The 12197-nt window shown below is 43.9% G+C and overlaps 1 pseudogene; it reads left to right on the top strand.

The window, feature by feature from the left end:
• Window positions 1-2993: 2993 nt before the first annotated feature.
• Window positions 2994-3764, top strand: LOC128581661 (DCN1-like protein 5; annotated as a pseudogene).
• The last annotated feature ends 8433 nt before the right edge of the window (window positions 3765-12197 follow it).

Raw genomic sequence — 12197 nt, 5'->3', positions numbered from 1 at the left:
AAATCCGTTGACAAGTCACCCGGAAAAGCTCTTAGTATGTTTGCAGGCTTAACGGCTGAGGAAAAGCCAATTGTTTGCTGATCTCTGGGGCTGGCGAGCAGGTTCCTCCGGTTCCTAGTCTGGCCAATCTGCCGGTGCAGGGAAGGCCACACCTGCTGTGGCCTGCCTGCCACCTGCCTTGCCCATTGTTCTCCCCTTTGCCACCAGTAAGACCTTCATTCATGTCTATAAAGCAAATTCGGGAAAAGGTATTTAAACACAACAGAGGAAAAAGATAAATGAATGAAAACAGTGAGTTGAACTCAGGCTCACGGGTTCTGGAACCATTCTGGAGGACGCTTGACCTTCACATCAGAAATACTTCTTCCTTGTTTCTCCCCCTCTTTTATTCTTCCTCATCCTCAGTCTCATGCAGGGAGTTGGATTTATTGGTTGGTTTAGTTGCTTATTTAAAACATTTTTAAACTACAGCTGCCTAGCACGTAAGTGCCTGATTGTTTTTCACCTGGGTTTACAGATTGCCGCCCGCTCTCCGTTCACCTGGCTGAGAGTGGCACAGATTCACTCATGTCCCTCCAGGGTGCTGCCAATGGGCAGAAAGAAACAAACAGCATTGTCACTTGTAAATGCAGAAATCGCCCTCTCTCCCCTTCCTGCACAGAACCCCTTTGCTGTTCTCTCTCCTTTCTTTCTTCCATAAAGAAGAATCTAATCCACCGAAGTGCTAGTTTTTGACTGATTCTACCACTTAATTTTCTTTTCTTTTTCTTTCTTTCTTTCTTTCTTTTTTTTGCAGTTTTTGGCTGGGGCTGGGTTTGAACCCACCACCTCCGGTATATGGGGCCAGTGCCCTACTCCTTTGAGCCACAGGCACCACCCACTACCACTTAATTTTCTAGCATTCATTCTTCTTCTTCATCATCTTTTTTTTTTTTGAGACGGAGTGTCACTTTGTCACCATTGGTAGAGTGCTGTAGCATCATCATAGGTCACAGCAACCTCTAACTTGGGCACAAGAGTACACAAGAAGGCTCAAGAGATCCTCCTGCCTCAGCCTCCTGAGTAGCTGGAACTATAGGAGCCCACCACCATCCCTGGCTAGTTTTTCTATTTTTAGTAGAGATGGGGTCTTACTCTTGCTCAGGCTGGTCTCCAACTCATGACCTCAAGCAATCCACCATGTGGGCCTCCCAGAGTGCTGGGATGACAGGTGTGAGCCACTGCACCCTGCTGACCTCTCCTCCCTTCTACAAGGCAGGTACAAAGATATTTGACCATCACTGAGACACTGGGTAATTACTCTTCATGCCCATGGTACTTGGAAATAAATATTTCTCCTTGAGCTTCAGTTTCCTCATCTGGGTTGATCTGATGGTGAGGAGTCGATGAATAGAGTGGGTTTAGCAAGCGGCCTGGCCCATAGTGAGTGTATATTACGGGGTGGCCGCTGTTATTATCATTATCTTCATTACTCAGTATCAAAGTGGGGAAGTTTGCAAAAATCATTGAAGTAGGACAAGAGTAAAAGCATTGGATTTAAAAGTCTAGGAAGTTGGGCTGAAGAGGCTAAAGGCTGAAGTGATGCTGCCACGCTGGTTGGTCCCTACAGAGAGTTGGACATACTTGAGTTCTGGTTCCTCTTGTTTCAAAGCAATGAAAATATTTCCATACATTCAGCCCAGAAAACAGACTGACATCAAACCCTTTGGTTTGCCCCATGCTGATGTTTGAAGTACAGGGCTAGTTGGTTGCAGATCAGACGTCCCACGCATTTGCTTTCTGCTGGGACAGCAGAGACAAAGTGCTCTCTGCTGCTGTTCCACTCACTGGAATTCTTTTGTCACTGCACAAGAGATGTTAGATTGTAACAAAGCTTCATGATGTCCTGGTGCCATCTCACTGTAAGTACTGCCATTTACAGTCAAATGATTTTATTAAAAGATCCAAAGGAACGCACGCTCACGGGGAGCCTGTACACACCTTGCACTTGCACATTGTCGCAATTTCTCCTGTCCAACCGGAATTTGCAGTCTTGGTTCCTTCTGATAACTGGCGATTTTTAAGACATGTTGGTTGTGTGATTATCCTATTTCAGAAAAATAGGAGTTCTGAAAAAGATAGTGTGAACCTGGTTATGCTTCGACATCACGCCTGATTTTGCCTTCTTGTGAGGAGACAGAGTTGCGAAGAAAAGTAGATTTCATGCAGAAGAAAGATGAAGGCCGGATGTTTGAGGTTTTTCTTTTGGTCTTTCTGTTTCCCGTGGTGTCTGAATACAGCGGGTGATACTGTTTTGTGTTTATTTAAGGTGTGGGCAGATTGTGAAAAAATAGACAGTTGGCTGCTGTATTTTGAGCTATGTTTTTGCTTCTCAATTTCTGCTTTGCACTGTTGTTAGGAGCGATAAGTAGGAGGGAGAGCCAGAGCTCGGGCACGGTGGATTCACGCAGCGTTCTTTTTTGATCCCACATAGAGGAGATTATGGAATTTCTATTAGCATTCTTTGGAATGTCCTTCAGTTTTAGGTGGATGGACTTCAGTGGGGAACAGTGGTCACCTTGACCTAAGATTATAAAATAGGCATTTTTGGCCAAATTGTTTGGGATGGAATTATGAAAGTGTCACTGTTCTGGGCTCTCTTTTCCAAAGGGGGGGAAAAATGATGATTTAAATTGAATTAGTTCTTGTTCTTCTGTGTACATAGCTTTAGATGTATTTATCATAAAGAATTAATACTTTTGATTCGCATCCGGGTGAGGCTGAACCCTTTCTCGCTCTGGCTGGTGGAGCTGCAGCACTGTCCACGCAAATTGCAGTGTCCACCAGTGAAGAGCCACCCCTGTCCTGGGCAAAGAAAGACAGGAGGGGACCTGGGAACAGGCAGCGGCTGGGCTGAGCGGGTGCAGGCTGGAGACTCGGCTCCTCCGCTCGCTGCTGTCTCTGGGAACTGGGTGCTGGTGCTGAGGGGCGTCCAGCGGACAACGACCCTCTTCCCCGGCTCCCCTGCCCACCCTGCCGAGAAGGGCAGAAGATGCCAGGGAAGAAGAAGAGAAAATCTCTTGGGGTGGCAGCAGCAGTAGCGGAAGACGGAGGCCTCCAAAAGTGTAAAATCTCCAGCTATTGCCGATCCCAACCCCCTGCTAGACTAGTAAGTGGAGAGGAACATTTTTCAAGCAAGAAGTGCCTGGCTTGGTTTTATGAGTATGCAGGTCCTGATGAAGTTGTAGGGCCAGAAGGAATGGAAAAATTTTGTGAAGACATTGGTGTTGAACCTGAAAATATTATTATGTTAGTTTTAGCGTGGAAATTGGAGGCTGAAAGCATGGGTTTTTTTTTTTTTTTTTTTTTTTTTTTTACGAAGGAAGACCAGTTAAAGGAAATGACTTCATTACAGTGTGACTGTACAGAAAAGATTTGACTTTTTGCGCTCACAGTTGAATGATATTTCATCATTTAAGAATAGCTACAGATATGCCTTTGATTTTGCAAGGGATAAAGATCAGTGAAGCCTTGATATTGACACTGCTAAATCTATGTTAGCTCTTCTGCTTGGGAGGACATGGCCTCTGTTTCAGTATTTTGTCAGTACTTGGAGCAATTGAAGTATCATGTTATGAACAAAGATCAGCGGTACAATGCATTAGAATTTAACAGAACAGTCCACGCCGATCTTAGTAACTGTTCTTCTTGATGAATTTGTTGAGTGAGTAACTGTTCCTCTTGATGAATTTGTTGAGTGGCAAAAAGTCCGTCAAACATCATAGCAAGAACTATTGTGAATAAAATGCAAACCTTTTGATTCTCATGTGTATAAAGCTAATGAGATGAGGGGGAAAAATCCAAAGGGTACATTTTCATTCATATGAAAGACTTATCATAGTACTTTTTTTTCCTTTTTTTTTTTTTTAAGGTTTTCTTGTTACATGTGATGGGCATTGAGACATACCTTTTCCTGACTGAATATTGAAGTTTTTGTTTCTAGTTAAAACATTTATTTCAGAACAATAAAGATTCAGATTTGTGACAAAGGCCTTAAAGTGAAACAAAATAAAAAAGAATTAATACTTAAAAAAAAAAACACATTTGATTCTTTTATTTCCATATGAAATGTAATGTTTAGGCATGCTGTTTCAAAGAAAAAAACAAAAACAAAAAAACAAAACATTGGCCATAAAGCAATACTTTCAAGTTTATTATTTTCAAATTAAGAATGTACCAAATAGATGTCCTGTGCAAAGCCCTATAATACTATTTGCAACCAGGTGGTGGTTCAGCACTCTGGGAGGCTGAGGCAGGAGGATGCCTGGAGTTCAGGAGTTTGAGACCAGCCTGAGCAAGAGTGAGGCCCCATCTCTACTAAACATAGAAAAACTGGCCAGGCTTTGTGGTGGTGGGTGCCTGTAGTCCCAGCTACTCAGGAGGCTGAGGCAGGAGGATGGCTCTAGCCCAGAAGTTTGAGGTTGCTGTGAACTGTGATAGCACAGCACTCTAGCCTAGGGCAAAAGAGTGAGACTCCATCTAAAAAAAAAAAATTGCAGGTTACAATTTTACTATAAGCAATTGTAATAAGAAATCATTTATAATATCATAGAAATGAAATACTTGGGAATAAATTTAACAAAAAAAGTGTGATATACATAGAAAACTATAAAATGTTGCTGGAATTAACAAAGGCTTAGAGCATGTTTAAGGGTTAGGAAGCTCAATATTGTTAAAATATCAATTCTCTCCAAACTGAGGAATATGTTCATTGCAATTCCAATCAAAATCTCAGCAACCTTTTTGTCAGAAATCAACACACTGATTTTACCATTTATATTAAATGTAAAAAACTAATATAGCTGAAATGTTCTTAAAGTTGTACTACCTGATTCAAATTTTATTATCAAGCCACATACAGTATTTAAGGTAATATCTTACTGGCAGAAAAAGAGGTAATGATACTATAGATAAATGGAACAGAATAAAGATTTTGGTAAACATACCAACATCATTACTTGGGGAAAGGATGATCTTTTTAATAAAAAATGGTGTTCAAACAATTGTGTATTCATGGCCAAAAGAATGAACCCTGGTCTTTACCTTGTGCCATATGCCAGTTAACTCAAAATAGATTGTAGAACTACATAAATGTAAGAACTCATACTACGAAACATCCAGAAATCAATGCAGGAGAATATTTTGGTGACCTTGGCTTAGGCAAAGATTTCTTACATAAGGGGCGGCACCTGTGGCTCAAAGGAGTAGGACGCCAGGCCCATATGCCGGAGGTGGTGGTTCAAACCCAGCCCTGGCCAAAAACTGCAAAAAATAAAAAATAAAAAGATTTCTTACACAAGGCAGAAAAAGCATAAATCATAAAAGAAAGAAAAAAATAGAATGCCCTAATCAGAATTAAGAACTTCTATTCTTCAAAAGACACTGTTGGTGACACCTGTGCCTCAAAGGAGTAGGGCACTGGCCCCATATGCCGGAGGTGGTGGGTTCAAACCCAGCCCGACCAAAAACTGCAAAAAAAAAAGACACTGTTAAGAAAATAAAAAGTTAAGCAAGAGATTTGGAGAAAATATTTGCAAAGCACATATCTGATCAAGGACTTGGATATAGAATATAGAACCCCCCCAATGTCAATGAAAATAAACTACCCAATTAAAAACGAGCCAAAGATTTGAATAGATACTTAAGTGACAAAGACAGAGTGTTCATGTGAGTATACACGAAACAGATGTTCAACAGCATGGGTCATCTGGAGAACACAAACAGTAGTTTGAGACCAGCCTGAGCAAGAGTAAGACCCCATCTCTACTAAAATAGGAAAACTAGCCTGGCTCTGTGGTGCTGGGTGCCTGTAGGCCCAGGTACTTGGGAGGCTGAGGCAGGAAGATGGCTTGAGCCCAGGAATTGCTGTGAGCTATGACATCACAGCACTCCAGCCTAGGGCAAAAGAGTGAGATTCCATCTAAAAAAAAAAAAAAAAAAAGGACTAGAGACATCTCACCAGCTGCTCTTGGTGGGAGGATTCCAGCCCCCTCTGGCTGGACTGTCCCACCTGGAAGCATTGTTCCAGGGGCACAGTGAGACTGGGGGATTCCAGGTGCTGAAGAACGGGCCTCTCCAATACCCAAGCTCAGAGACAAGGAAAACTAAAGAGAAAGAAGAAGCAAGAGGAGAAAGTGGGGGAAGGAAGTGAACGAGAAGAAAACACACGTGAGAAGGAACCAACAAAAAAATTCTGACAACATGAAAAACCAAAACAGATTACCCCCCTACCCCTCAACGGATCACGAGGCGGGTACTAGAAGATCCCACATATAAAGAAATTATGGAAATGACAGAAATGGAATTTAGAGTATGGTTGGCAAAAATCATGAAGGGAATTGAAGGGAAAGTGGGAAACTACCAAAAGGAAATCCAAAAATTGACACAAGGAATGAATGAAAGGCATGATGAAATTAGAAAAGGTGGAATGGAGCTTAAGGAATTAAAGGAGTCACTCAGGGAACGTAAAGATGCAGGAGAAAGTATCAGTAACATATCAGACCATAATAAGATGCCACTGCATGCCTGTCAGCATAGCCAAAATTAAAAAGGCTATCAATACTAAGTGTTGGGAAGGATGGAGGGCACCTGGAACCTCTTTCCCTGCTGGTTGGTATGCAAAATTATGTAGCCACTTGGAAAAGTGTGACAGATTCTTATAAAATTAAGCAAACACACATTTTTTTATACAATCTATATCTTGCTCCCGTGTATTTATTTACCCAAGAGAAAATAAAACATGTTCATGTAAACACCTGTTTCTAGTACCTTTATTCACATCATCCTCAAACTGGAAATAACTCAAATGTCCTTCATCTGGTGAATGCAGAAATAGTGATACATCCATGCAAAGAAATATTACTCAGCCATAAAAAGTACTGAACTATTGCTACCCCCCACAACACGGATGAAAACAAAAGTTTTATGCTGAATGATAGTAGCTGAAACCAAAGTTTATACATGCTGCATGCCTCCATTTACACTGTATTTTCTCTAAAAGGAAAAACTACAGAAAGAAAAATTAGGTTAGTGATTGCCAAGGTCAGGAACAAGGGAAGGAGGGGACAGTAAAAGGTGATAAAGGAACGTTTTGGGGGACAGAAATGTTGTCTATTATGATTATGGGGGTGGTTAGTTTTGACACATTTGTCAAAACTCATACAGTGGCTCACACCTGTTATCCCAGCATTTTGGGAGGCTAGGGTGGGTGCATTGCTTGAGCTCAGGAGTTCGAGACCAGCCTGAACAACAGCAAGACCCTGTCTTTACTGAAAATAGAAAAATTAGCAGGCACTATGGTGGGCATGTGTAGTCTCAGCTACTCAGGACACTGAGGCTGGAGGACTGTTTTAGGTTGCTATGAGTTATGATGATGCCACAGCACTCTATCCAGGGTGACAGAGTGAGACTCTGTTTCAAAAAAAAAAAGAAAAGAAAAAGAAAAAGAAAATTTCCCCTTTCCAAAGGATTGGAAGCTTCTGGATTCACTGGACTCTGGTAGGATACAGGTAGGCTTAGGATATGAACTGTAAGAAATGGCTGTGTGGCTGGAAACCCCATTAAACTAATGGTATATGCTGGAAGGAGTTGGTGCTACCTGCCACTTGGTTCAGGGACTTTTCAGCAAACTCTGCTTTCTTGTCCTTTCTTCCAAAATGTTTCTCTAAATCCAGCCACAAGCAATCCTTTTCTTATGTGGCTGTTGCATTTTGAGATCACGTTGGCAGTTGGAGCTATTCAGGAAAAATCTGAACCTTCTCTCAAAAGTGTTTTCTTTAGTTTCCTTTGGTGACTTTTCAACAAGGCCTGGAAGTGTCAGGGGGAGAATAAGCTGGGGCATCCCTGCTTCATGGCAGGAAGCCACTTCAGCTCATCGTTACCAGCTCAATCCGGCCTGGGCACCAAAGTGTTTTGTTCCTAATCATGCAGCAGCCTGTGCATTCAATTAAAATGTTGTGTGGCTTCCTGAACATCACCGGTTAGAATGACTGCATTCTCTTAACTCAATTGGGCAGGATGGCACATGTCCTAGAACTTGCTGTTGTCTCTTATTAGCGGTTATTTCTCGCCACCCAAAGTCCAAGAAAACAATCCTTGCTTGTGGTCATTACTGTGTCTGTGGACTCTTGATTCTCACCCTGTGTTTGCTCAGCATCCTGTGCACGGAACAGGTTGGGCTTGAATGTCATGGTTATTGAGCAAATTTGAAAATAAGTGGGTTTGTAGGAGTCAGAGCGAGAGGAGTACTGGTCTGGTGACAGGGGTGGGAAGGTAACGGACGGCAGGAGGATGAGTCATAGCTGCTCTGAGCTTCAGAAACAGCTCAGCCCTGCCAGCTGCAGGCACTTCCTTTGTCACTTTAACAAGTGAGCCGGTCTGGGCTCCTTCCAGTGGGGTAGTTTGGGAATGAGCTCGGAATTCCTGAATAGGAAATCTCACATGTAGTATCTCAGTGCCACCCGGGGACAGTGCTTGAGGACTGGCCCACAGGCTGTGTCCACAGGAGTGACCTGAAGGGGAATCTACCAGGATGACGCGGGCAGCATCTTGTCCTCTGAGGGAGAGTTAAACAGGAGGATCTTAGGCACCTCCCGTTTAGAGAAGTTAGGAGGAAAGAGTTCAAAAGAAAACTCTGAAGAAAGAGACATAGGCCGTGTGGCTAGGTTCCCCTTGCACCGCCCTAACACCAGTGATCTCACTGGAAGGAAGCTGAGAGATGTCAGATGCAGAGAGGAAGAAAGGTGAGTGGTTACGAGTTGGACCAACCATTCTTTCCAGCGACATCTTTAAGCAGGAGTTGTCCAGAGAGACTCCTGGCTCTGTAGCCCCAAAGGACACTGTGACCTGTGTGTGATCTTGGTGACACTATCTGGTTAGGTTCCAAAGAGGGAAGTACTAGATGGAAGAACGTTCCCTCCTCATACCTTTTTTCTTTAAGACAGAGTCTCACTCTGTCACCCTGGGTAGAGTGCTGTGGCGTCGTCATAGCTCATAGTCACCTCAAACTCTTGGGCTCAAGCAATGCTCTTGCCTCCGCCTCCTGCATAGCTGGGACTATAGGCACCTACCACCACACCGGGCTAGTTTTTCTATTTTTAGTAGAGACAAGGGTCTTAATATTGCTTGGGCTGGTCTTGAATTCCTGGGTTCAAGGGATCCTCTGGCCTTGGCTTCCCAAAGTGCTGGGATTACAGGCATGAGCCACTGTGCCCGGCTATAAAACGGCTTTATCATGAAAGTCCCTAAAGGTCTTGGACAAATGTAGTGAGATGCACACTCTCCATGAACTCCTCTGGGTTAGGACATTTGCTCTTGGCCCTGGTGTCCAACTCTGGGAAATTCTGTAGCCTTAGGTACTACCTTGTCTCGAACCTGCTCAGCACAAAAACACCCACAGATGCTACCTGACACCCACATGACAGCTGGCTTTGCCAGGCACACAACTTGTCACCTGTGGAAATAACAACATGACAGATCCCAGGCTCTCTTCTTCTAAGGACTTCAGGCTTAGGACGAGGAGAGGTAAGAGGGTCAGCTGCCACATCAAACCCTCTTGTGTAGCCTGGTGTCCTGGACCCCAGAGGTCCCTTCAGCCAAGGACGTCTTGGTTCTGTGGAAATTGCCACCTTGCCTCCTGAGTCATGTTTGGAAGGAGAAAAATTACAGGGATCTGTACGTGATAATAAGTAGCATAAACAAGATCTTGATAATTTTTTTCCTATTCCGTTTCTGACAGAAATAAAAACCAGACAGATAGATTGGAATATGCAATAGAAGACAATGACAGTCACTTTCACTGCTTCTTTTTTCTATAGATTTCTGTAGAATTTATAGTCACTACCCAAATATTCCTTCAGAACACAACTAAATGCCACCTTTTGACACTTAGCGTTATGGACATTTGGTGCAAGGATTCGGAGTGTGGCTAACTACAGTGTGGTCTGTAGTGCTGAGTATTTTTGAAGGAAGAAAAGGTAATAGCTTAGCCATTACGAAAATAGCTTAACCCAAAATTCATGGATAGAAAAGGTCACAAGATCTAAGGCAGGGTTTTTTTTTTTTGGGGGGGGGGTTTCCTTCCTTCCTTCCTTCCTTCCTTCCTTCCTTCCTTCCTTCCTTCCTTCCTTCCTTCCCTCCCTCCCTCCCTCCCTCCCTCCCTCCTTCCTTCCTTCCTTCCTTCCTTCCTTCCTCTTACTCTGTTGCCCTGGGGAGAGCGTCATGGCATAATTTTCATAGCTCACAGCAATCTCAAACTCCTTGGCTCAAGTGATCCACCTGCCTCAGCCTTTTGAGTAGCTGGGACTACAGAGCTGTGCCCTCACAACACCTGGATAGTTTTTCTATTTTTAGTAGAGACAGAGTCTCACTCTTACTCAGGCTGGTCTTGAACTCCTGAGCTCAAGCATTCCACAGATCTCGGCCTCCTTGGGGTCACAGGTGTGAGCCACCATGTCCAGCTAAGGCAGCGGTTTTCAACCTTTTTTATCTCATGGTACACTGGAACCTGTAGTTAAATTATGTGGATTAAAAAAGGAGTAAAAAAAGGAGTAAAAGGTATATATACTTACTGTGCTTTGAGCATCTTTTGAAAATAATTTAATTAATGATGTTAAAAAATGTTTGAGACACACCTAAAATCCTCTCATGGCCCGTCAGGTTGCCCCAGAACATGAGTTGAAAATCACTGACCTTCGGGAAGCCTGCTGAGACGTCTGCCACTGAGTGCCAAGCCAGGTTTGTGCAGGTGACCTTACCTGCCAGTGGTCCGTCTATCCACGAGGGGGAAGGTGTGCTAACAACCTTACAAGGTGTATTTTTAGGATTGTAAAGAACAGCTTCGACTCAGCCTGATGGAGTTTTGTAAAGAAAATGCTCTTTAAAGCTAAAATGTTATGGATATTACCGTGTTGTTGTTGTTTTTATTTTTTTGTAGAGACAGAGTCTCACTTTTTTGCCCTCGGGTAGAGTGCCGTGGCGTCACACAGCTCACAGCAACCTCCAACTCCTGGGCTTACGTGATTCTCTTGCCTCAGCCTCCCGAGCAGCTGGGACTACAGGTTCCCGCCACAACGCCTGGCTATTTTTTGGTTCCAGTTCGGCGGGAGCTGGGTTTGAACCCACCACCCTTGGTATATGGAGCTCGTGCCCTACTCACTGAGCCACAGGCGCCACCCTGTTATGGTGTTTAACTCATTCCTTCAACTAACATTTTTTGCCTACTGACTGGTTACATTACTCAGGAGCACTAGGCATTTTCTAGTGCTACATTAACACCCCCCCCCAAAATCCACAGACTTTCCTCTGTCCTGTAGGAGTGTCCAACCTTTTTTTTTTTCTGCTGCACATCAGAAGAAGAGTCGTCTTGGGCAACACATTAAAGACACACCAGTTGATCACCAGAAAAGGTCTGTGCATATTTTTCAAGATATCCTACACCTTCCTAGCACTCTGGGAGGCCAAGGCAGGTGGATTGCTTGAGCTCAGGAGTTCAAGACCAGCCTGAGCAAGAGTGAGACCCCCGCCTCTACTATATATAGTAAAACTAGCTGGGCTTTGTGGCGGGCATCTGTAGTCCCAGGTTCTTGGGAGGCTGAGGCAGGAGGATGGCTTGAGCCTAGGAGTTTGAGGTTGCTGTGAGCTGCTATGATGCCATGGCACTCTACCTAGGGTAATAGAGTGAGACTCTGTCTCAGAAGAAAAAAAAAGTAACTGACACCACAGATAAGCAAAACAGTCCTCAGATAATCTGCAGCCGTCCAGACATGCATGAAGGTTGGACATCCCTGCAAGGAGAACTTTGTACTCCTCCCGAATGCAGGTGTTTCCTTATTCACAAAGAGGGCTGCAGGCTGCCCTTGTCATGTCTGACGAGCTTTCCTTTTTTTTTTTAACTTCAGACAGTCTCACTCTGTTGCCTCGGCTAGAGTACCATGGTGTCATCATAGCTCACAGCAACCTCAAAGTCTTCGGCTCAGGCGATCCTGTTGCCTCAGACTCCCAAGTAGCTGGACTAAAGGTGCCTGCCACAATGCCAGCTAGTAGAGATGGGGTCTCACTCTCGCTTAGGCTGGTCTTGAACTCCTGAGCTCTAGCAATCCACCCACCTCAGCGTCCCAGAGTCCCCAGATGAGTTTTCCTAAGAGCAACTCTGCTAACTC

This window comes from Nycticebus coucang, chromosome 1, assembly GCF_027406575.1.
Source record: "Nycticebus coucang isolate mNycCou1 chromosome 1, mNycCou1.pri, whole genome shotgun sequence".
NCBI lineage: Eukaryota > Metazoa > Chordata > Mammalia > Primates > Lorisidae > Nycticebus > Nycticebus coucang.
Note: the sequence above shows the minus strand (reverse complement) of the source record. Positions and strands in the feature narration are given on the sequence as shown.